Consider the following 27,933-nt stretch of genomic DNA (forward strand, 5'->3'; position numbering starts at 1 on the left):
AACAATATTTGTCTAAATAATCTCCAACACCCTGGAGAACAACGGGGAGAGTTTAGAGGCTCTCCAAGATTATATTGATCAGTGCTTTCAGGATCTCGTGATGAAGAAGGCCCAGAGTGCAGCTTCCCCGGCCAAATCTGAGACGCCGTCGTCGAAAAGACAACGCCCGGCAGATTCCCCCGGCACAACATCGCCAGCTGGCAAAGATATTGCCGACATACTGGAGTCAATCGACAAGCGATTGTCCAGTTTCGACGCAAGGCTGTCCCTGGTGGAGATTCTTCACCGGGAATTTAAATGCTTGCGAGAATCCCTGGAGTTCAGCCAGCAGCAAGTGGAAACGCTCGCTGCTGAAAATGCCACGCTAAGGGAGTCGGTGAAATCTCTCACAGAAAATGTTACCCAGCTCAATAGAGAAAATAAAAAAATAAAAGAAACGGTTATTGATCTACAAGCTCGTAGCATGCGTGATAATCTAGTATTTTCTGGTATTCCAGAAGCCGCTGGAGAGGACGCGGAGACCACGGTAAAAAGCTTCATCCAAACCCACCTGAAGCTGCCGGAGGACACGGTGAAGAACATCGTCTTCGATAGGGTGCATCGCCTCGGCCCCATTCGGGCTACGGCCGGGAGACCACGTCCTATCGTGGCCAAATTCGGCCACTTCAAACAAAAGCAACATGTGAAAAGCCGCGGCAGGGAATTAAAAGGAACGGACTTCAGCGTGAACGATCAGTTCCCCAAAGAGATCCTGGAACGACGCAGGGTCCTCTTCCCAATTCGACGCGGCTTCATCCAGAAAGGCTCCCGCGCTGTCATCGCTGTGGACCGGCTGTACGTGGACGGACAGCTCCACCGCGACCCCAACATCACTCCGTGGCTGTATTAACTTCAGACCAGATAAGAATCCGCTACACCCTTTCCCTATCCACTCACACTAACTTGCATTAACATCTGTTTAACTTACCGGTATCAAATCGCATCTTAAGTGTGATTTCATAGCAGTATTAACACCGTCACTCTCCGTCAGTGATTTAATTGAAATGTTTACGTTTTCTTTTCTCTCTTCTCGTTTTTTTTTTTTTTTTTTCTTCTCTCTTTTCCCCCTCTTGTTTTTATGCTGCTCACCCTCGTCCTTGGTTTCTTTCTTTATTTCTTTCACTGCTTCGATCACCTGCTTCCACACTCATCCACAAACAACATCATTTATTTCGACACTTACTCACTGCACGATCACGCACAGTCATGCGCTCAACGGCAGCACATTTACATCAGTCAGACAGCGCACACAGACCTACAGGATACACACACTTAAGCCAAGCATACTCATATTAGTAAATATGCAAACACATAGTCAGACTCAGGGAGCATCTTGCCACACATTTTTTCTCTCTCTCCCTCTCCTTATTTATGAACAAGTGATGTATTCTCTCCACCTGTCTAAGCGACACACACAGAGTACACCCCTAGTTATGTACAGACATCTATGGGTGCACTAAGATTCGTTACATGGAATGTAAATGGAGCTGGCTCCAGAGAAAAGAGGTTAAAAATATTTAACCAACTCAAAAAACTACAGGCAGATGTTGTCCTTTTACAAGAGACCCACAGACCTCTTAGAGGTTCGAATGAACTTAAAACACCTGAGTTTCCTAATGTGTTCTCAGCTTGTTATAATTCTAGACAAAGGGGAGTAGCAATTTTAATCCATAAAAAAATTAATTTCACAGTACTCGATACAGTTATAGATCCAGAGGGCAGATTCTTAATCATTAAACTATCTATACTTGATAAAAAGCTATGTATTGTAAGTGTATATGGTCCAAATGTTGATGATCCCTCATTCTTTCACGGTTTTTTCAGTGCACTCTCTGAACACTTAGATGGCACACTTGTGCTTGGAGGCGACCTCAACCTTGGACTGAATGAAGAAATGGATAGGCTCAATACAGCAGGAACTCAGCGTAATTGGCAGTCCACAAATATAATCAAACAGTATATGAGCGACTTTGGTCTTTGCGATGCATGGCGCTCCCTTCACCCCACCAGTAAGGAATATACTTTTTTTTCACATGTTTATCACTCCTACTCTCGTCTAGATTATTTTTTGGTCAGCAGCTCACTGCTGAGTGACGTTTCAGACACTGAGATTCACCCTATAGCTGTCAGCGATCATGCTCCTGTATCTTTAACACTAATGCACAAGAATAATACTATGCCAAGTAAAAACTGGAGATTTAATACATCACTGCTTAAAGATGAAGACTTTATTAAATATTTTAAAAAAGAGTGGACTTCATATTTAGACTTTAATGACACTCCCGGAACATCAGCTTCTGTTTTATGGGAAGCAGGGAAAGCTGTGATGAGAGGTAAAATAATTTCTTTCTCATCACATAAAAAGAAAAAAGAAAACAAAAATATTCAGGAATTAGAAAAAAACATCAAATCACTAGAAGAAGCCTACGCGTCCCACCAAGATCAGGAAACATTGAACAAAATACGCAAAACAAAACTAGAATTAAATGAGATAATTGATAGAAAAACAAAATTCTTAGTACAAAGACTACGCTTACAAAATTATGAACATAGTAATAAATCCGGTCAATTTCTAGCAAACCAGCTAAAAATAAATAAAGAAAAAACAACTATATGTGCTGTTCAAGATTCATCTGGGAACACAATATATGAACCGAAACAAATAAACAACATTTTCAGGGATTTCTATAAAACGTTGTATTCACCACAAATAAACCCATCTAAAAAGGAAATTGATCAATTTTTAGACAACATAACTCTCCCAAAATTATTAGAAGCTCAAGCAATGGCACTGGATTCGCCACTGACATCAGGTGAACTCCAGGAAGCCCTGATAAGTATGTCCAATAATAAGGCTCCAGGTCCAGACGGCTTTCCTGCAGAATTCTACAAAGAATTCTGGACGATTCTAGCACCAGTTTTTTACAGAACGTTGTTAGAAATCAAAGAAAAGGGCAGACTTCCATCAAATATGAATTCTGCAAACATTAATCTCCTGCTAAAACCAGGCAAAGACCCTGTATATCCCTCAAGCTATCGTCCAATATCCCTTATTAATGTAGACCTCAAAATAATCTGCAAAGCTCTCTCGAAGAGACTAGAGAAAATAACCCCCCTCTTAATTCATCCTGACCAAACTGGTTTCATAAAAGGTAGGCACTCATCAACAAATACACGTAGATTACTTAATTTGATAGACTACTCATACAGTAAAAACCTTGAAACTACAATATTTTCCTTAGATGCAGAAAAAGCGTTTGACAGAGTTAACTGGAAATTTCTATTTGCAACTTTACACAAATTTGGTTTTGCATCTTCTTTCATCAACTGGTTAAAAATATTATATAATTCCCCAACAGCTTGTGTCAGAACAAATGACCAGACATCCTCCAGCTTATGTCTCCTGAGGGGCACCAGGCAGGGATGCCCACTCTCCCCTTCACTGTTTGCAATTTTTATCGAACCACTAGCAGCAGCAATTAGACAGAATTCAGCAATTAAGGGCATAAAATGCAAGAACGTGGAACATAAAATCAGCCTTTATGCTGATGATGTGTTACTCTTTCTCCAAAATTCACAAACCAATATCTCTGGGGTGATTGAATTGATAAACTCTTTTGCAAGAATATCAGATTACTCAATTAACTGGTCAAAATCTACAGTCCTTCCTATTAATTGCTGCTTCCATAATTCCTCTTCTACTCCACTGCAATCGGGAAATATAAAATATTCAGGTATTAATATTTCTCCCAAGCTTGCAGATCTAACTAAATTAAACCATACCCCACTTTTAAAGAAAGTAGAAGGTGATCTGGCTAGATGGAAATGTCTACCCATATCACTCATGGGAAGGGTTGCTGCTATAAAAATGATGGTATTACCAAAAATAAATTATTTATTCTCAATGATCCCAACTAAACCGCCGCAAGATTGGTTCAGATCTCTAGATTCATATATGTCCAAATTCCTTTGGAAAAATAAGCCCCCACGTATAAGCTTAAAAACACTACAAAAGACCAAGGATAAAGGAGGATTAGAACTACCTAACTTTCAGCACTACTTCTTAGCCAACAGGCTTCAGTTTATCTCAGGATGGCTAAAACATACCCTTTTAGATGAACCTTGGCTAGATGTAGAACAAGCACTTTGCAATAATCTAGAGATTTCAGATCTACCATTTATCAGCTCAAACATCCAACGACATGAATGCTTCAAAAGCATCAACATCAGCTCTTCTCTGACAGCATGGTGGGAGTTTCTGAAGTTGACAGAGTCTTCATTAATCCCATGCAAACGTACACCTATCTGGAACAACCCTGACATATTACAAAACAATAATATGATAAACTTTTCAGATTGGAATGGTAAAGGAATCAAATATGTAGAACATATACTAGAAGGAACAGAATTTATTTCATTTGACAGACTAGTTACACAATATGGGATCAACAAGAAAAGATTTTTAGAATATCAACAAATTAAATCCATAATAAAAAAGAAATTTAAACCGGGTCAAGTTGAACTACAAACACCACCAAGTGTGGTTCAATTTTTTACTCTTAAAACCCCCAAATTACTATCCAAAATATACAGAATGCTTTCTAAAACAGATGAATCAATATCACTTCCTATTGCAAAATGGGAAGCGGATTTATCAGTTAACTTAGACCAAAACTTCTGGTCTCAGATTTGCTTAAAAACCTTTCATCTAATCAAAAATCCCAGTCTTCAATTAATTCAATACAAAATACTACATAGAGTGCACTATACAGGTCATCAGATGTTCAAGATGGGCTTTGCATCTACCAACAACTGCTCACACTGCCAAACCAATTCACCGGACAATTATATCCATGCTCTTTGGTTCTGTCCACCAGTGCAGAAGTTTTGGCGCGAGATATGTGAAGACTTATCAAAGTGTCTGAAATGTAACATTCCAACTTCCCCCTTAGTGTGTTTGTTGGGCAGCTTAGATAATGTCACTTCAGAAAAGAATATAGCCCATATGGTTTTCACTGCCCTATGCATAGCCAAGAAAACAGTCCTCATGAACTGGAAAAATAAAAACAATCTTAATTCTAACCAATATAGAAATTATCTATTAGATTACATTAGTCTTGATACAGCCTCTGCCACCACATCAGATCAATCGCTCTGGGCTCCTCTGATCAGCTCCATCACCTAGTGGGGGTGGGGGGGGTCATATTTTGGTCTCGCCTTCACTGTTGTGATTGGTGTGGGGGTAGGGTCAGGCTTAGGGCGTCGGGGGGTTCCCCCGGGAGCATCTTCCTTGGGGGGCTCAACCCGGGGTAGCGGTCATGGCCAATTAGGGGCTCTGTTGGCTCTTAGGTGACGGTTTCCTCGTGGCTACGTGCAGCGGGGCTAGGGGAGGGTCTGTGCTGACGGACGGGGGTTACTGACCTGGTAGCCTGGCTGCCCCTGGGTGGGTCCGGGACGGGCGTGAGGTTCTGGGGGCGCTCCGGCTCTGGCCTGGGGCCCTGGCCGGGCCTCGGGGGCCTGGGTCCTGGTTGGTGTGTTGCCGGGGTTGTGGGCCGGTGGGTATATGGGGGCCCACCACTGGCGCGGGGTGCCGCCGGTGCGCCGAGCCACCTGGGGGGCTCTTCAACTGGTGGGGGGGGGGGGGGGGGGGGGGGTTGTCACATCTTGCAGGAGCTTTCCTCTCTCAGGAACTCTCTCTGCAAGAGGGGGAGATACAGGAGAGGTGGAGGAAGATCTCAGCCTGGGCCTCTATTGTCTTATGTAGTCTGGAAGATGAGTGGATGATGGGGTGGGTGCAGTTTTCTCTGTGGTGGGGTTGGGTGGACTGCCCCGGGCTCTGTGGGGCCGGGCGGCGCCGCTGCACTGGGCCCCGGTTCGGATGGGCCTGGGCCCCCCTTCCCTGGCGGGTCGCGGAGTATGGGGGTGCCTACTGGGGTCAGCGGGGGAGCTGGCCCCAGGGAGGGGTCACTTGCCCCTCCCTTCCTTCCCTCCCCATCTCCAGCTGCCTCCCTCTTCCCGCTCCACCACAACCACCCACACATGCAGGGCCTTGGAGTAGGGGTGTGTCACCAGGGTGCAGAGGAGGTAACCCCCCCCCCCCCCCCTGTCCCCTTCTGGCTGCCTCTGCCTCAATTTTATCCCGCAACTTAGACATTCACATTACTCACACTCTCATTACACATACATATAGGATCTTGGGGGTGGGCACGCTACACGGAATCCCAATTACCATCAGGGTGTACACCTCACCCCTGGCGTCGTTGCCCACCTCTCAATTTTAAATACACGTAGACATTGAGGGCTAGCAGGAGGGACTATGCGCTTACCTGCTGCTCTCTGGCAGGTAGCTCCATGCCCTCCTGGGTTTTAAATGCACCTTAGAACACACATACATCAACACTACAATGAGCGGGTGGAGGGAGGTTAGGAGTCTTCTCTCACCCTCGTTCTCTGCGGTCTGCTGGAGCAGGGGGGCTAGGAGGAGGAGTTGGCCGTCCGACTGGGGTCCGGAATGTGGGGCCTCCCTGCTGCTGCGGAGTCGGGGCGGTCTGCTTCTCCCCACCGCAGGGAAAAAGGGTAACACAACCTGGGTCTGGGTGCGGTTCCCCCCTCCAGGGGCAAGGGTACCTAGACCCGGTTCGTAGAGTACGCTTGGGGAGTGTGATTGTGTGTACAGCGTCTCTTTATGTCTGTCTCCACGTTGGTTAAGTGTGGAGTAAGTGCATATGAGAGCATGAGGGTGGGAATGGATGTTTGTATCTGTGTGTGCCTGTATGTCTGTGTCCATATGTCAGGTTGGGTATCAGACGCCACCTCTCTGAGGACAGCTCAGGCCCTCCAAGGTTTGGAGGCCTATCTCCCCCCACCACTTCCCCTGCCGGGGGCGGACTCCCTCAGACATCGGTGCGTTGGTGGTTCTTTGTGTCCGGGGGTGGGCGTCCGGGTACACACCGGCTCACTCCTTGGCGGCTGCTTATCGGGGCCTGGAGCCTGGGGCTCGCTTGGGCCACTTCGGAGGTGGGGTGCCCCCGGCCTCTCGGCCTGGGGCTCGGTCACTCAGGCACAGCTGGCTGCCGGCGGAGCTTACGGGCACGTCGCTGCAACCCCCCCTGGCTTCTGCTCCGTGGCTGCTGGGTGACCCCTCATCTGGGACTCTCCTCAGCTCTTTCTGGGACAGTGGCACGGCTGCCCCTCTGTTGGTCTTCCTTGGTCTCTTGTGTTCTGGGGGCCTCTGGATGTCTGGAGTTTTGATCTCCTCCATACCTGCTTCATGCCCTGGAGGACGGGGCAGTGGCCCCCCACACCCTCTAGCAGATCATTACATGAGGGAACCTTTTAAGAAAACAAGCGCGTCCATGCTCACAGGTGTACACACGGGTGATCACACACACAAACTACACCCTTTTTGGCTCCTACCTCAATGCACACTGTGCTGTCGATCTTACGTGCTGCACAATAATGTTTAATATTTAGTATTTACTGTCATATTCCCATATATCATTGTGATGTTGTTTATTGTATTACTCTCGTTTTCTTCTGCTTGTTTTCTTTTTTCTTTCTCAGCAGGTGATCCAGGTGATCGATATATGTATTTTTTTTTTTTTTTTTTTTTTTGCTTATTCTGTTGGTTTTTGTTTTTTGCCCTTCTCCCCCGTCCCTCTTCTCAACTGTTTTTCTTTCCCTCTTTCTTTCTCCCTTTTCTTTCCCCCAGTCAAGTCTGTCCCGTATTCAGCAAGTGAAAATAAAATAAAGAATAAAAGGTGAATCAAATGGACCATTACGGCAAAGCTGGGATGGTCAATTTGGTAAAGAAAATCCGTTGGGCATCTTTCTTCGCCTTTAGACAATAATTCTGATGGCAAAAGAGCCAAACGGGACAGGCAAAAAAGAAAAAAAAAAACAAAAAAAAAAAACAAAAAAAAAAAATGTTTTAAAATAAAGTATAAGCTAATAAAGTAACACAGGCAACCAGTAATTCAGACATGTTTAGTGTATTATTGTTGGATGTAGGCTTAATGTGTTGTAAACAGTTTTCTTCTCTCAAATACACCATGGCACTTTTCCTTCTGGACGTATAAGGGGTAATTTATTTAAATGACTAAAAATAACTATTTTGCTAAAAAAAAAAAAAAAACCTGTGATATTGGACTATATATCCATTTACCTGTGTGGGTGGGCACCAAAATGGCTGGAGCTAGCCCCGGGCTAGTCGAGATGAAAGGCTTTCTTTTTGATGTACACTAATCTGTGGTGCTACATTTCAATCCAGAGCAGCCTCATGTATTGCACCCCTGAAAGCATCATCAGAAATATTCTCTTCATTTTTGTCTTTTGCAATCATTATTTAACAGAGAAAGAGACTCCCCATTGCCCAAATCAAACAACTTTAAATTTAACTTTAAAGTTAATTATCCTTAACTTCAAAATTAAGGATAATCACACAGTGTATGCTGTATTTACTGGTCTGTAAGGGACCAGTGACACGTCTGTCTCTGTGCCAAAATGTGTTTCTTTTTTTAAAATCTCTCACCACACTCTACACTCTTGTGTGAAAATGTCAGTGGGCTAGAGACTTCTACTCAGTTTACAAAGGAACAGGGCAAGAGGGTCCAGTGTTATCCATCTCTTGATTCATACACTGGGATTATCTTTCCCTTGAGTGATTAAATGCACTTAGGTGCGTCTTTGGCAAAGAAAAAGTGCTTTAGAAGAGTTAATACAATAATTAAATATTTAGCAGTAGCTTTATTGCAGCTTTATTACAACATGTCTATCACCACCTGAACTTTTGACCTTACTTATCTTTTTATTTGCAGCTTGTAGTGTGAGTACTTATCTGTATTTGTTGTCAGCCTTTGTCTTTTTCTGTATCCTAAAAGAAATGTAACAAATATTTTCATGCCAGTTATTGGGGTTTTTTTCCCCACTGTTGCTAAAGGAGCGTTTTCTTCTTGTCACCTTCTCTTTTTTGTTTTTTTTTCTCAGCTTTATCCTCAATACAGACAGACATTCCCTAGCATCCCTTACTTTTGTCCTACAAACACCACTCACTGTCACACCCTCAGAGAGCGAATCACTATTGACTGATCCTGGGGATAATCGAAGGTCCCGGCGGCCTTTTTGTCCCGTTGGTTAATGGTGACCCAGCTACCCTCCTCTCTAAGTCTACTATCACCCGACCCCTGTCCTATCTCTCCATTTCACCCCTCCTTCTCGCTCATGCTCTAGGATGATTCAGTGGCATTGATTCCTTCCACCTTTCGACCTCCTCTGAGAAGAAGATTTACTGATGCAACTGTCTCACTTTGAACACAAACTTGAATCAGAATAAGGCTTGAGGTGTGTATATAAAAAAATTCTGTTTGTTTCTGCTTTGGACCAATTATAGGATGTGTGAAAAACATGGTTACGAAAATGGTTACAACCAATTTATTTTTGTGTATGCACTTATGTGCTTTTATTCAACATTTGCAAATGAAGTGCCTGAAATTAAAAAGAAAATGTAGTTCTAAATGCATAAATAAAGCTTTGCCATTAACTTAGGTTAACATATTGACAATTTGCAGAAAAATGTAATAAAAGTCAGAGTTTGTGGTTCACAACAAAAGCAAAATAACATTGCTTTAAGGCAAAAAAGACCACAGTGAAACATGGGGTGTGGGTGGCAGAAAAAAGTAATTTCAGATTATTATTCTCTCAGACCTGATTATTATTTAATGTATTTGTTTCTAACAGGAAATAAAATGCATTCCACAATAAAGTTCATATATCTGGAATGGCTGAGCTGAACGCGGAGCTACAAAAGATTTGTTTAAACAAGCAATCATGAAAATAATAATAATTCCAATTCTTTTGAGAAGTTTATTCCCAATCAACAGGAGGTGAAGCTTGGTAATGGAAAAACTAACAGAGATGATACTAACTTAGAACTAAAGAAGTACACAAAGGCAGTTTAGTAGATCCAAACCATAGGGTAGAACACATTGCTAACGCAATAGATCATTTATTTCACACATTTAGTTGAAGGGGATTTACAACCTCTTCGGCACATGGCTTTCTACACTTTCCCTCATTTGATTGTTTGACTCATTTGAGTCAAGGTTTACCTTCAGACTCTCACTTGGCCAGTTGATGGAGCAATAGTGTGTTAGAAGAGCTTATTTGATGTTAGTTTATTCAGCGTCAAGCTTGGAAACAAACCAACAGAGGAGACTGTGAAAGACCATTTGTTCATTAATTCATAGTACATGTCGTATTCTGAATCCTATTTATGTCATTACTTGGATGCTACTTCCATGTTTTTTTTTTCCTTCCAAGCCTTGGAACAATTGCATGAGCTGGAAGCCAAGCAATCTGTTAGTGTTCTTCAGTTATGGATGGCTGCATAATGACATTCTCCTGCAATCGAAACAACTTTTTAATCAAGTTGATCTGTATTCCAAATCATTTTTACTTTTGCTAAGCTGTTTTCCCTGTTACTTACTCTTCTTCTCCCTTGTCACCACACATGCAGACACACTGAACATGGCTCATCTGATTTTTTTGGGGGTATATTACAGAGTCTCCGCTAGAACAGTTCAGTTGTTTTAGCTGAAGACAGGGGCCATAAAGTGCCATTAAAGATGTATCACCATAGTAGCTAATGTTTCCTTATCCATTGTCAAAGAACCTCCAGGACCGCGGCACTAACATATTCTTTTCCAGGTCATTTGCCGTCCTCTCGTCTATCCGAGTCTGCCGTAAATGACAGTAAATGGCAGATAGGACAGTTTCAATTCTGTCTTCATTCCCTGACTCTTTAGGTTTTAAAATGGTATAGGTACTCTCAAATGTACAGTGCTTCATCTCTAGGACACATGTGACTAATGCTCAGAGTCCATTGTCATCCTATCTCGTTCGCTTCAGTGAGCTCTATAATGTTTTGGGCTGCACATTTCATCCTCAATTATATTTCACAGAACAAAATGAAATCAGTTATTGAAGAGTGATTGCAGCAGTTACGTGTTATCACTCACGAGTGTGGTTAATGGCTTTAAAAACTTACAGTAGAGATAGTTAAAACAAAGTAGACGTCAAAAGCTTTTTGAGCCGTTTGCATGATTTATACTGCCACGATTTTTCAACTTTCTTCTAAACTTTCTAATCTCATTTCCAGACATACCAATAAACAGCATAATAATGACCACTGAAAATTCATGTGAAAGACAGGGTGAAACAGTTCTGATTTGCAGTAGACTACACGCTGTAGCATGGGGCATAGTTGATGCATCAATTACATCAATAAATAAATATGTCTGAAAATAGTAAAAATTCTGTGAAAATACCATACCTCTGAACATCCTCACCCTGTTTTTTTTCCCCACTAAACATATTTTAGCATATCAGGCAGATTAATTACTTTATTACCACCCCCAAGCCCACAACCCCATGATGATCCCCAGTATTCTACTGTAATGGCAATTAGGGTGGCTGTAGCGCAGGAGGTAGAGCAGGTCATCTAATCAGAAGATTGGTAGTTCAATCACTAGCTGCTTGCAGTGTCAATGTGTGTGAATAGTAGATAGAAAGCACATAGACAGAAAAAAGTGCTTGTGTAAATGAGACATGAGGTATGTTATATAAAGTGTTTTGCCTGCTCAAGTGAAACAAAAGCATTATATAAAGTCCAGTTCATTAGAAACATGTACAGTGATAGCATGCCATGTAAGCCATGTTTTCAAAGAGACGTTTTCTGGACACAGTTTGCACTTTACCATGAAGCTCTTGTCCTTTTTGTGCAATAGAAAGCAATATCCATATGACTATCTTTCCACCCTTCACACAAACTGAAATCAGCTGATTTTAGCACAGTAGCAGAAGGATAAAGATACGTTTGATGTTCATTAATTTTCCATATAGAAATGATGCAGATAATGCCAGAACTTTAATTATAACCAGAATATGATTAATGCACATTAATGTGTACATTATTTTTGATTATTGCACTACTAGAAATGGAATATGGTCACAGCAGTGGGTTAACAAGTTACACTTAACATCGATCCTGAAGCACTGTAGACAGTGATGAATCACTGCAGAAGATGGTTCTATAAACTGTTGCTACCTTAAGCCTATGTAGCTATATTGGCTGATGCCAGAATAATGTTACAGCTGTGAGCTGTCTGTGTAAGTCAAACAGTAATAAACAGGTAGTGATCCGTGTTGTATCAATGCTGTTATTGGTATTGGATCGGTACTTTAATTCTGTGCTCTATGTTCAATAAGTAGTCCACTGAATTCTTTTATTTAATTATTTATTTAATTTCTTTATTTTATGAACAAGAAATATATCTCAAAGATTAACTTAAAACAAAGACAGGAGCATTTACATTCCAGGTCGCAGAAAAAGACAGACTTTCAAAATATATGCTGTGTTAAGTAATTACTGTGGAAAGTAAAAATCACGGACGTTGTGTTTTTTAAAACATGTTTAAATTTTAAATTATTTGCTAATTGATGATAATCCATTTCACAAATCAGGTTTTTCCTACATAGACAGTCTTTATAGGGTAAAAGTATCTGTAGATATCTGTAATACTGAAGCTGTATTAATACCAAAATCTGCAGTATTGCATGGCACTACTACAAAGACCAAACTCCTCTTTAATCACAAACAAAAGCACACATCAGTTGGAGTTCTTCATCAAGAAATGCTTGAAACAAAACTGTTGAATGTTGTTTTGCTTTTTAACGCTGAGTTAATAGCCATAGTGCTAAAAAGCTGAAGTACTTACCGAAAAGACACTTGAGTTTGAATAAATAAATCACTGAATGTTTACAGATATACAAAAAAAGCCCACAAAAGATAATCAGTGACTTAGTTGTCATCAAAAAACAAACAAACAAAAAAGATCACAAGCTCAACCCATTTTGTGAAATATTTGCCTTCCCCCTTATACAGTAAGACAGCACAACTTCCAAAAATGATATGTGTTAGTGTGCATTTCTTTGCACCTTTCCCATGAGACTTATCTCCATGGAATTTCCTTCAAGCCCACTTTAATTGCTCTATTTTCTATCAAACTGCCCCTTAATTATAAAGGCTATGCAAACAGAACCTTAACAAGATGCTCAGATCCGATCAATCAACTCTCCATCACGCAGCCACGCTGAGTGATACCTGATGTGTGACAACTCTGTAAGCCCACTGAGAATTTTTGTCTTTAAAGGACAGAATTATAACTGAGGTCTGTCGGGATGCTTTGTCCTACCCCTGTCTATCTAATGCTGTTATTCCCTATAGTCTATACCGATGCTTTCACTTTTCCTCTCATCCGCTCTGTTGTCTTGTTCTAACTCTTCAGGCTTTTTCCCCCCATTGGCTGCCATAGCTCCTTACTCTGCCTAACCCTGTATTAATGCACTTTTTTTCTATTTGTCTCAGTTTTATTTAGTGTTCATACAAGTCTGGCATATTTGGAAGATTTAGACAACATTAACAGATGAGTTAAGAATATTCACATGGGCGTTTCTCTCTTCTTCAGTTCCTTATATATATATATATATATATATATATATATATATATATATATCTTGCCTGGTCTATCACACCAGGCAAGACCCCAGGTGCAGGCTGTGTAAAGATGCCCCTGAGACAATCCAGCACATCACAGCAGGGTGCAAGATGCTAGCAGGCAAGGCATACATGGAATGCCATAACCAAGTGGCCGGCATAGTGTACAGGAACATCTGTGCCGAGTATAACCTGGAAGTCCCGAGGTCAAAATGGGAAATGCCCCCAAGGGTGGTGGAGAATGACCGAGCTAAGATCCTGTGGGACTTCCAGATACAGACGGACAAAATGGTGGTGGTTAACCAACCGGACATAGTGTTGGTAGACAAACAGAAGAAGACGGCCGTAGTGATCGATGTAGCGGTTCCGAATGACAGCAACATCAGGAAGAAGGAACACGAGAAGCTGGAGAAATACCAAGGGCTCAGAGAAGAGCTCGAGAGGATGTGGAGGGTGAAGGTAACGGTGGTCCCCGTGGTAATCGGAGCACTAGGTGCGGTGACTCCCAAGCTAGGCGAGTGGCTCCAGCAGATCCCGGGACTAACATCGGAGATCTCTGTCCAGAAGAGCGCAGTCCTGGGAACAGCTAAGATACTGCGCAGGACCCTCAAGCTCCCAGGCCTCTGGTAGAGGACCCGAGCTTGAAGGATAAACCGCCCGCAGGGGCGTGCTGGGTTTTTTTTTTTTTAAATATATATATATATTTGCATGTTTTTTCCGTGTTTACGTGGGTTCCCTCCGGGTACTCCGGCTTCCTCCCACCATCCAAAGACATGCAGCTTGTGGGGATAGGTTAACTGGATAATCCAAATTGTCACTAGGTGTGAATGTGCAAATGAATGTGAGTGCGAATGGTTGTCTGTCCCTGTATGTTGGCCCTGCGACAGACTGGCGACCTGTCCAGGGTGTACCCTGCCTCTCACCCTATGAGAGGCCGGGTACAGGGTATGTATATATATATATATATGTATATATATATATGTATATATATATATATATATATATATATATATATATATATATATATATGTATATATATATATGTATATATATATATATATATATATATATATATATATATATATATATATATATATATATTACTTTTTTTAGGATTTTTTTTTCACTGTGTACATAATGCCACGCTTCAGATATAATATACAGTGGCAAGAAACCTCTTATGCTTGTCAGTCCTTATAGACATGTGAGCCATGTTCTTCACCCTTCATCTAGATGAGACAAGGCATGGTTTGGTGCGGTTAATAGGTCGGTGGTCATCTGTATAAACAAGTCAATAGATAAACAAGCCGGGAGGACAGGATGCAGGAGGGGAGAGATGAAAGCCAGAGTCAAGAGAGAAGAGAGATGAGGGGTTGTGAGGCCTTGAGATGGAAGATGATGAACCACTACAAAGGCAAAGAGAAATCAAAATGGAAATGAGGCGCCACCAAAGAGCACTCCAGCCTCCCTCTAGACCAGTTGAAAGCCAGGCCAGAGCGAAGAGAGGGAAGAAGGAGAACACGATGACAACTTTGTCATCTACGTTTGACGAAAATCAATATAGTTATGAATAGCATTTGCATAAGTTACTGTAGTATAATAAAGATAAATAACTATACCAATAACTAATTAAGATCCACTAAAAACAGACATTTAGTTTTTTAACATTAAGTAGATTACATAAATAATATGATGCATAGAAGCAAGATGTAACTTTTTGTAGATATGAAAAGAGAAAGCAGGTCTGTGTTGAAGAAGGTTAGTGCTTTATTTTAATAGTGGTAGTGTTAGTTGAGCTCTTCTTCCACTTTAAGTACACATTTCTTGAGCAAGGCAGCATACCATAAGGTACCATCAGTGGGAGTGGAACGTTTTTTGGGTATTCTATTAACAGTGCAAAATTTTTATAAAAGCCAGTTAATTTTACTAATTCAGAACCCAGTCAAGAGCATCACTAATGGGTCACAAGTAAGACGACCAAATCAGTAATCTACTACAGCTTGTTGTAGTCTGACAAATACAATTCTCAAGTGTATGTTTTAAGTATAGACACAACAAATAACATGGCAATTCAGACCAAGAAAGAGGAAGCACAGGAATAAATTATAAATTCTACAAACCCATAAAGGTCCAATACGTTGGGAAATTGTGTAAAATGTAAATAAAATAGAATGACTAGTCATGTGCAAATCTCCCATGAAACATATCAAATGTTGAACTGAGAAAAAATTTAAGAAGGATGTTAGCTCGGTTTGAATTTGATAGAATTAGACACATCTTTAAAAAAAAAAAAAGCTGGGACCAGGACAACAAAAGGAGGAAAAAGTAATTGGAGTTAATTTCTCGGATCCTGACAAATCCAGTGTTAATTTGTTACTGCATCTGTCCTATGTATGTATGCGTGCATGTGCGATGTTTGAAATGTTTATTTAAATAATCTTCCCCATTAGTTTTATTCTGGATAAGTCAGTGGATACATCATTTATGTTGTGTCCACTAACTGTTTTTTTATCCTTAGTATTTTATTGTATTTCCCACCTTTGTCATTTTTTAAAATAAACCTTCAACAAGGTATGACATGTAGACAGAAAACAAGGAGACTCAAAGCCGAAGATGGACACAAACGCAAGAACGGCTACAGATAATGTAACATTTATGAACTAATGTCTAGTATAAATCGCAATTCATTTTTCATATCAGCGTTTCAGTTTTTTTCTGCTTCAGCAGCTCTCTATGGCCCTTGTTAGGCATTTCATAAAAAAAAATATATTATCACTACTATCACTATTTGCAAAGACAGCACGGCAAAAAGATCGTGTGTAATAACTAACTGATCCTTCTGGATATGCATTTCTGGGATTCCCTTTCTCAATTCGCAAAACATAAGAAATTATGATGGCTTGGATCAACTTCAGGGCATGAAAAATCTTAACAGCAGCCGATTATTCATTCCAGTGTTTTCAGTTTGAATGGTTTAAACCAATGCATTTGTGTCAATAAACTTAAAGAAAAACATAATTTAAATTAATAAAGCTTTATTAGAATCAAATGAACAGTGAAATAATAAATAAATCAAACAGGTTTAATTTCAGGACCATGGACAGTTTCCGCCATCCTCTAATGAGCTGTGAGCTGTTTCTAGTGTTGGACCCACACAAATTCAGATCGAGCATGTCATATTGAAATGAACTGACTGCTCATGCATTTACAAAACAGTTAAACTTTTGTAAATCACCGAAAAAACATCACCACACTCATCAGCGCTATTTAGGGATTGTGCTCTTGTGTTGCAGCAATATTCCCAGTTGCTATGGACATGTGTGTCCATGTGCATACATGAGCACATCATAAAATATCATAATTTAACACAAATTAACTAAAAACTGTAATTAGGCAGATTCACTTGTATTATCTTCTATCATTATTTTATTTTTGGCTAGAAACAATAGGACAAAGAACACAGATGCTCTATAAGCAAAGAATTATCAGGACTAAACCAGCCAGGTTCATCTGAGGTGCTCTGACAGCTGACAGCATGAAAGGACAGTATTGAATGTGACGATACATAGTGCATATGAAACAGGCTTGGGGTTTAAGTGCAACGAATGTACTTAGAATTTGTGCTGGTGACAATGGTGCACAGACATATCGATAGCATATAAGGGCAAAGACAGTCACATAAGCCAGTTGTAAATTTGCATGTTTGGTTTCCTAAAAATAGCCTTTATATCTTCACAACTATACGTGACCTTGAAGATGAAAATTACCATTAATACTTTTTTTTTCTTTTTTGGGGGGGTGGGGGGGGGGGGGGGGATAGAATTTTAGTGCTTTAAGAGAGAAAAGTGTGGCTGAGAACAGGAACTGCTATGCCCAGTGTAACCTAAAATAACAGAGACTAAAAGCATCTTTACATTTTTGTGAAATTGACTCTATAGAGAGTTATATTACTCTATTTAATAACTTAACTCATTTGGTTTCTTTTGTTTTTTTTTATCTATTTTGTTAGATATGTGTTAATGTTTTGCAAGCAAAGCATTTGTTAGGTAATACTAATGGCATGACAATATTAACTCTCTTAAAATTGTTAAATTAACACCTCTATAGTGGTTCCTGTGTAAACTATGAATGAGTGGTAATTTTAGCACCATGACTGATAATTAACACTTTTATATTTGCTGTGGTTTAATGTGTAGGGTCCTCTAAAAATGCACACAGAGTGCTACTGAGGTTACCAGGCTTTGAGGCTTTAAATTCTCTAACTTAATTTCTATATTGACATGTCTGTCGTGGGCCAAGGACACAAAACTGAGCCAGTTCTTCATGAAAAGTGCAATAAAATCCTTTGTAAGACAATTATTTCAAATTTCATTATTGCCATGCACTATGCTGTATAACACTGAAGTGTTCACAGTTCCAACACTGATAAAAGCCTGTTACATGTTCGCCTTTAGGCCATGTCTAACAGTCTAGCAGAGTCTTGGGGCAATGATGACAGTGTTTTTAGGACAGAAAAAAAGAACATGGACTGAAAATGAATAAAGTACCAGCACACATTATGGAAAAATATAACTTAGAGTGATGTAGATCTCATCTTCTCACAGGGATTTGTGTGTAATGTATACAAAATTAGTAGCAAACACCCCAATTACATCAATTACAACACATTCCACTGTATGTATCGTTGCCATAACATTCTTTCCAAGGTATTACATGACTGAGATATATATATTTATTGTATGTTTTTATGTGTTTGTGTCTATTTGGGAGAAATGGGAGATATTTACTGTAATGGCACCAATATTAGCGTGCTGGCTGAGTGATACAGATGCCCTAAAGGATATGTTCTTCTTACTTTCCAAGCCTCTTCTACAAAAAGATGGCGAGGATATGAATGCCTCGCTCAAGTACACATTTGCATAGTGATCCTAATAATCAGATTGTCCTCTGGCTGCTATTGTGTTTCCTTTTCTAAAAGTGGTTATAAAATGTTTATTCCAAAAGTCCCCGAGGCCAGGCTTAGTCTTCTCAAGATTCTGACAGAGCCACTTGAACCTATTGCCAGTCCTTTATTCTTTCAGAATCTCTTTCTAGTATTATTTCAAGACACGGTGATGTGAAAGGAAGACATTTATATATATAATATATAATATTATATATTACATATTATAGAATTACCAACACTCAAGCTATATCCTTACATCTATCTCTTTGTTACAGTAGAGGGAAGGAATTTGTTAAACATTATATTAATAAGGTGTATTTACTATTAGTGAGATACTGTTAAATTATTAAGGCGCACCAGTTGCAGATAGGATGCGTTTATAGGCATTCAGTTTCCCTTTACTGGTTTTAATTTGAGACCCATGTTGAAAGTACAATTAAATAGTCTGGTGTAAGTGACAGTATAAAGTTATGTATAAGGGTATCCACTGGCAACAGAGATTGGAGCACTCTGCTTTGAAGTAGGTGGTGGATGGAGGAGGGAAAAAAGGGACATCAAAGAGAAATACACACACAATTGTCAGTTATCATGGCACGCACACACACCCATTAAAACACATTCAAGGTTTTCTCATTGTTACTGCACAGACAAAAAACATGCATGCACTAGTCCTCTTATCATGAATGATTGACACACACATACACCTCCACCAGTACTATACCACTCCCCCCAAAAAACTCCTTCATGGTCTTGTCTTTCAATCCACTTCTCACAGACATAAAAAAGTGCACTCTACAGTGCACTTTTTTATGTCTGTGAGAAGTGGATTGAGGCGACATTTGTTGTGATTTGGCGCTATATAAATAAAATTGAATTGAATTGAAAATTGAATTGAATTGAAGACACATGCATGTACAAATCTGTGTTGTACATGCAAGATTTAAATGTAATGGATAAGAAAATGTCTAAAATTGGGACAACATTTCTGAATTTGTGAGCAAAAATACTATGCTTCATGTAGTAAAGTAATTATATAAAAGCTGTCAACTGGAAAGCTTGTCAGGCTCAGTAACTGCTGCTGGTTTGGCTCAGCTGGGGGTGTGCAATTAAATGGGTAAGGGGTTTAGAAATATGTTACACTAGACTAAATATCAATCAAACTCTGGATTATTGTTGGACAAATGATTTATCATGATAGGGAATATTTGATGAGTTTAGCTAGCATTTGGCAAGAACACAGAACCAGTCTCCACCACATTCCCCCATTGTCAAGCTGTTCCCTTGGCTCCCTGTCTGTCTCACTGTCTTTATGAGCACAGCAACCTATCTGCATCCCCGATTCCTCTTGTTCTAACCGTAAACACCATTTTTAAAACAAAAATAAACAAAAAATATTTGCATGCATTTAATCTGTATTTTGAGATGTTTAGTTTCACCGTTATATAGACAATTCTGTTAACGTGCAGCTTTTTATTTTAAGAGACGAAGCAGATTTTAATCTATTCCTATGACGCATAGATTTGACTACAAATTTTGTGTTTTCAGAGCCTCCCCCTCCCCTCCCCAAATCCTTCCCTATGGTTCAGCAAACTTGTAGCACTCACACCGAATTTCTTTCGGAGTTACAAAGTTACAGGTAAGGAAAGAAGTCAGAAGATGAAAGTTCCCTCTACCCTCATGAACTTGAAATATAGCTAAAGTTATGTAAAAAAGAAAGTTTTCACAGGACTACATATGGCCCTGTGAAAACTTTCTTTTTCAAAGTGCACCCCGTGATTCAGCAGATTCTAGAATCACCTTTCGGAGGAATGAGTTGAAGTAGTAATTTTAGAGGAATTTTGGCTCTTTTTTCTATACAACAATGCTTCAGTCTTATATAGACAGCTCTCTTAAGATCCTGGCACAGCTTTTCAGCTGGGTTGAGGTCTGGACTTTGGACCATTGCATCATCTTAATTCTTTTATTTCTCAACCATTCAGAGACATATGGCCTCACGTTTTACTCCAAAATGCTTTGGTATGGCTCATAATTGACTCTGTGACTGCAAGGTGTTGTCCTGTGGTTCTGTGGCTGTAGAACAAACTCAAATCAATACCCTCTCTGTCCTACATTAATGTTGATATGCTGTGTTAGGTTTTCTCCAAAAATGGCTCTTTGCATTTTGGCTTAAGATCTCCCCTTTCAGAACTCTTGTGTTTTGTTCATATGCAAGTTTGCAAACCCAACCGATGTCGCCCTGTTTTGGAAACCTGTCCAAACAAGCTGTATTATTGATTATTATTAATATTATTCTAATTAAACTTTACCATGTACCACAGGCCTGCAAAGTATGAGATATATTTCATGCACAGGCTTGGGGTGAATTTGAGGGGCTTGCAAAATTATTGCACTGTGTTTACACAGACCTGAATGCTTCAGACTAGCAAATTTTTAAAATGTCTGCTTTTATAGAGGGGCTCACACTTGCTGATAATCAGTCAATTAGTCACAGTTGATTAGCAGCACCTTGCTTGTCCTATGGAAACCATACGTTTTTTCTTTTTTCTTTTTAAACAATATTGGATTGAGTTGTGTGAAAACTTTCTTTTAACTTGTTACGACCCGTCTAGGGCCAGGCAATAACATGAGTGAGGCACTCGCTTTCCCCCCCAAGACCCAAGCAGCCACACGAAACAAATTCTTTCTTTATAATGTGATTTATTTACAATGTGAAAAAAAGAGGAACAACAAAACGGGAGTGTCAACACTTCAGGGTGAGCCAAGCCCAAAATAATAAACAAAAACAAATCTACACAAATCCCGCAACCCTGACCTTACCAAAACAAAGTCCAAAAATAATAATTAATTCAAAAACAGGAAAAAACGGGTGATCAAAAGAAACGGCAGCTCACCCCTACCCACTCCACTTCCACAACTTTGAAGCCGCACTGCAGCCAGCGGCTGCCACAGGTACACTGCTGGGTCATGAGGAGAAACGTGAGGACCTCTAGCACTCCAGCCTCCTTTTAATGGGCGGGTCTTCCAGCTGGGACCAGTCACGTCAGGGCGGTGTATCCACGCACCAATCGGAGCAGGGCCCTGGCACAGCTGAATTAACATAAAAAGATACATCACCTGCACAAAACAAAACACATGAACATGCAAGTTCGTAACAAACTAATCTTCACACATTATAAAACCAAGTTTAAATTCTAACGTAATAACAAGCAACCTTCCCTCTTCATGGGAGCTATTTTAGCTTGCTAACATTTAGAATATTGCTTTGTTGATTCCAGGAGTTGTTTCTAGTTGTGTTCAAATTAGTGAAAACACCAATGCAGCATACTACTGCTGTAGGCAATAGCTGTTTTTAAAGTTCAAAATGCTTTAAATGTTAAACAAAGCCACGTAAAGGCACAGTATCTTTTCCTGCATTGCAACTTCATGCTGCCTTTCCATACATGCCAGTATCAAACAATGTCATGCTACAGAATAAAAAAGCTCTACCACAGAGCGCGAAGGATACAGCGTGATTTAGTATCCTCACTAAGGACTGGGGATGTCTTACAAAGAAGTGGTAGAATTACAATGTTTTACACACCAGATGCTGTGTGCTCCAAATTGCAGCACACAACACCACTGCTGTGGTATAGAGACTAGTGGTGTCAAAGCTTTGGCAGGAAGCTAAGTGTTGCACATGATCCTCTAAGGAACAGTAGATGGAGAATGCTGTTAATTGTGCCTTTTTCAAATAAAAAAGGCATTCAGCTATTATTGTCAAATGCCCAATGAGATAAACTTATGAGAGGTCATGAAAAACTTGCAATACAGTTACTTCAATCCATATGAAGAGTGATTTGTTTGCTACATATTGTATCACTCTCACCCAGGTCACAGCAACAGTTCTTGTGCCTTAAACCAATACACATTTTCTATGAAGTGTAATGTTCAAGTATGTGAAAAAGACAAGGGAACATTCTCAGAATCACGGCATAAATAGTTATATTTTGATATCAAGCATTACAAATCATGTGTCATAGACTTTTTCTCGCCATTACATTGAAGTCATCCCATAATGCAGCCTACACACATAAGAATATGTCACTGTCCCAAGCCTGCTTATTTGGAACTGCTCAGAGATGTTCACAGGCTCTGTGTGCTTATGTGCACAAACTGACTGTGCTTTGTTCACAGATTCCTGTGTATGCATATGGATGACACCACCACCTGGCTGTGTCCGTGCGTCACAGTCGTGTAGTGCCGTTTTCCAGAACAACACATATGCCAGGGTGTTCAGTCCACTGGCCAGAGTGGCAGCTCCGAGTTTTGGGCTGAGCAGCCGGCATTGTGCCCTTCATGGTCACGGCAGATGGAGCCAATAGAGACGAAAGGCTATTACAGGGAACAGGAGGAGGAATGAAGGAAGCAGAAATAAGTCAGGGGTTCAGGACAAATACAAGTAAGAGGAAAAGTGGAGAAAGAGTATGATTGAAAGGAAAGAGGCAAATAGAAGGGCGTGGGCAACAGGGAGAGGAAAAGTAGGAGGCGAGAAACTGAATGCCGAATTGCAAGCAAAGGCTAAAGGCAAATGAACAAAAGGGAATTTTAAAGATGCCTATTAAAAATGACTTGCTGGAGCTTTGCCTCATGAAATTCATGTAGTATTGGCAAGTTGCATTCAGGACATCCACAAGCACTTGTTTGTAGCAGGGGCCACCACTGCTGTGAGCCGATTAGTCTGCACAAGTGGTTTGCCTCCAGTCTGCCTCCCGCTGCCTAGTGAATGGAATGACTGAAAAATAATTACTTTCTGCTTAGTCTAATAAGCAAAAAAAGGAATACAGATGGAGGTAGAGGCAGGTAATATGGGCCTCAAGTCAAGGACACAGACAGGCACCGAGGCCAATAAATCTGGGTCTCATAGTGTTCAGCCCAGTCAAATCCTATTATGAACAATAGCCAGTTGGGCCCATTACCAAGATGGCATATCATTATGATGGCTGCCCATTAGGAGCAAATTGGAAAAATTGCCGAATCACTGTCAATGATGAAACCGTACAGCAGGTAAAGAAATGTATATTTAAATCAGGAAAACTTAATTAAAACTGGAACGGGAAAAGATCCTTTGATGCTGTTCTTTTATGTATACGCTGTATTCAGTATAGTACTGGGGACAGGATTTGTGGTTTTGTAAGTATAAAGGACCAGAAAAATATTCTTAACCTTCAGCAGTAATCAAATAGCTACAGGTGCCTCACTAGGTTTTAAAATCGGTGGTGAGAAAAAGCTCTAGCTGTCATTTCCTGTGGAGAGTTTATGTGGTTAGATTGATGTACCATTTATATATTTTACAGTATCATTTGTGTAATATTTATTAATGTAATATTGACAATATCACATATTTCATTACAGTTTTTACTATTAAAGATTATTTCATTCGGAGCTGTTATTTTCAAAAACAAAACAAAAAACCCCAATTCTGAATCTTTTCCCTGTATTCTGCATTTTGAAATGTGATTCCAACTACTGTATTCTTTAACTATATTTTTTCATGTCACATGAAGTTGTTAAACTATAATATTCATTATTCTCAGGTACCAAGCTAAGATGCCTCCTGTGTAATAAGTCCAGTGTTGAAAGTGGAAAAGTGACTGGAAATGGCAGCAACTCAGCCCCAAAGTGGTAGACATGAAGTGGGCTCAGCACATTCTGAAACACATAGTATAAATATGTCACAACTTTCTGCAGAGTCTATCAATACAGACCTCCAGTGCATTTCAATGGACGAGCGGCTTCATCCAAGCCTTACGTCACCAAAGTGTCGGCTGTAGTGGCGTAAAGCACACCTCCACTGGACTCCAGAGCATCTTTTTGGAAAATTTCATGCGTCCAACTTTGTGGGAATAGTTTGGGAATGGCTCCTTCCTGTTCCAACATGACAGTGCACCAGTGCACAAAGCAAGGCCCACAGAGACATGGATGAGCAAGTTTGGTGTGGAAGGACTTGATTGGCCTGCACAGAGTCCTGACCTCAACCTGATATAACACTGTTGGGCTGAATTAGAGTGAGGACTGCGAGTCAGGCCTTCTCGTCCAACATCAGTGTTTGACCTCACCAATGTGCTTCAAGAACAATGGCCAAAAATGTGTGGAAAAAAAAAAGATTTGAAGCTCTTATAGCTACACAGGGTGGGCCAACATCATATTAGATCCTACAAATTAAGAGTGGGCTGTCACTGAAGTTTGTATGAGTCTGACGGCAGACTTGCAAGTGCTTTTGGCAGTATAGTGTATGTCCACAAGGCGACTGGTGGAGGACATACACATCAGAGGTTATTGTTTATGTTGGGATTTGTTTTACATACCTGGTAAACTTGCAATTTCTCATTTTTTTTGTTTTTCCAAATCAAATTTCAAACATTTTGGCAATAAAGTTTTCTTGTTTATAAGGTCTCTTGGGGCATTCCAGATAAGTGAATTTCTATAAAACAGCTGGGCATTCTTCAAATTCAAAACCCTGTCCTCACCCCTGAGCCTACAGAGCTCACCAATGACCTGGTGGATTTTATGTGAGAGTCAAGCGATGCAGTGTAGTGCATAACATATAGCTGTGGGAATCATGACACGCGCACACACAAAACTGTCTTACAACTTCATCAGAGTAGATTTCCACTGTTCTTTTCCTGTCCTTGTCTGTTCACACTGAGCCCCAAGCTTCGTTCGTCTTTGCCCTTTGTACTTCCTATACAAATGCGGCATGCACAACCTCATGCTCTCCCCTCACTGCTTCAGACAACATCAGTGTTCCTGTGTCATGACCTATTTACTCTCGATGTCTCTCAACCCTGCTGCAGCTCATGTGCTTGGGGTGAAATGCCACTGAAACCCGATGCCCCAAGCTTTGGTCATCACTCAGCAGTTCAGCTAGGATTAATGTCACAGTCAGAGTAAGAAAATAAGCAATATAGCAACATAATGGAGCAGGATGTTTTATTTATTATATTTTAAATCTTCTTTTTTTGGTCACATGACAGCAGTCAGAGGTTAGTGAGAGAGCTTTTCAATTTGCCACATTCCTTCAGTGTTAGGCAATTATGCAACAGCTGTCACAGCAGTAAACACCTTTTGTGACATTTTGCCTTAGATGAAATCAATTACATTTCATGTTTACAGCATCACAAGTTGCGCTATGGAAAACCTTTCAACCCCACGCTATTAAAGCTACTGACCCCCGGCCCTATTAAAGAAAGAGAACCAATACACAGGTAATGATATAGGCAGAAAATTACATGTGGCTTTGATGTGTTGTCATATATATAATATTAAGTGTGCAGAAATATGAAAAGATTGCTTTATTTGCCCTTCGTCAGACTATTTTTTGTATTGCCTAGTTTGTTACTACAGTCCAGTGATTTATTATACATAATTCAGGTGTCATTACTTATATAAACTACTGCACCTACTGTACTTATATAAATCGTACAGTTTATAGTGTAAGACCTGTGTTAACCTATATTTCACACTAAAATGTGCTGCTGTAAAATAAAATACAGCAAAAATAACCAGAATAAGAAATACTTTATTCATCCCAAAAGCTGTAGAGTACAGTTATTTCAGTGCTTATGAACATCAATTACTGACTCTCATCCAGCTCACACCAATAATTCTTATGTCCCACACAAATACATATAATCTATCAAGTAAAATGTTTATGTCCCATTTGCCAGTCTTTGCAGCCAGGGATTGGTCCACAAGGGCCTCCTCTCCTGGCCGCCGCCCGGCACACAGTGCACCCGACCCCTACAATGTCTCCTGCAGGTGATAGGCCTGCTGGTGGATGGGCCCATGTCCATTTTTCGGGCTGTGCCCGGCCGGGACCCATGGGCTAAGGCCCGGCCACCAGACGCCCCGGTAGCCCTATCCCGGGCAGATTGAACTGTTCCCTTGGTGTTCTGCTCACATGGGTCTTCTGAATCCCTCTTTGACTTGTCCCTTACACAGGACCAATTTGCCATGGGAGACCCTGCCAGGGGGCAGAAGCCCCCAGACAAGATAGCCCATGGGATCCCTGGAATGCACAAACCCCTCCACCACGATAAGGTAGTGATTCGCAGAGGGGATCTCATCTCTGCTTTTCACGGATGATGTGGTTCTGTTGGCTTCATCGGGTGATGGCCTCGCACTGGAACGTTCGCATGCCGAGTGTGAAGCGGTGGAAATGAGAATCAGCACCTCCACATCTGAGGCAATGGTCCTCAGCTGGAAAAGTGTGGAGTGCCCACTCCGGGTCAGGTTTCTATTGTTCTATTCTTGTAAGCCCTTTTGAATTGTAGCTCCAGTTTCTGGTTTTTAGCTAATAGGACTCGCGCCTTGCGCGGTCTTCAGCTTCTGTAGAACAGTTTCCGTTAATGTTCCACCTGCCATGCATTCGAAGATGCTCTTCTGCATACTGTAATGAGTGCTTATTTGAGTTAATATTGCCTTCCTCTTTTCTTGGAGCAGCCTGGCCAGTCAAGGTAACCGGATATTTTCTCTTTTTTGGACAGTTCTCAGAAAACCCTAGAGATGGTTGTGTGGGAAAGTCCAAGCAGACCAGAAACTCCTTAAATATTCAGAACAATCTGTCTGGCACCAGGAACTTTCTTCCCCCTTCTGATGCTCAATTTGACCTTCAGCAGGTTGTCTTCAACATGACTATATGCATACATGCACTGAGTTGCTACCATGTCACTGAATAGATTTTTATAATGGGTTTACCTAATAAAGTGGCCAGTGATTGTATCTACATTAGATATACACAGCAGCTGCACAATGGAAAACTTATTTTAGAGCTAATTTACTTTTTGTCATTGGCACTAATATTGCATAGGCTTTATATTTTCCTGTGTTTCATATGTTTATAACGATCATAGCACAAATTGCATTCTATTATGGCCTTTTGTTTTTTTTACATGAAGTATAAAGATTTAATTAAAGGCATAATCACATATTATGCCCACAATTAAAGCTGTTGTATTCATTTTGTAGTACTGAATTTGGATTATAGTAAAATAATATTTTTATCACAATAATTATAAAAAAAAACTGTGTTATGTTTAACTGCTTGAAGTTTTTTGTATCATCTGTCAACACGTCAGCCACAGTGCAACAATTCCTGTCAGTGTGGTGTAACAACTCTTTTATCTGCTTATCTTTTCATTTATTTATGATGATGACAGTGTACTGGCATGCACTCAGCATGCTCGAATATAGTAAGGGGACTAATTAGTTGCCGTTCCTGTAGGGGGTGGAGACCATTATACAGCCTCCAGTTTGCTTTAAATTCAGGTAATGACTACCAGAGTGCATGTGTGTGTGTGGTACTGGTGAGGGCTGAGCACTGACGTCCGTCTGCCAGGCACTGCTGTGATGGGGGCAT

The sequence above is a fragment of the Neolamprologus brichardi genome, chromosome 15 (assembly GCF_056152115.1).
Source record: "Neolamprologus brichardi isolate AB-2024 chromosome 15, ASM5615211v1, whole genome shotgun sequence".
NCBI classification, from domain to species: domain Eukaryota; kingdom Metazoa; phylum Chordata; class Actinopteri; order Cichliformes; family Cichlidae; genus Neolamprologus; species Neolamprologus brichardi.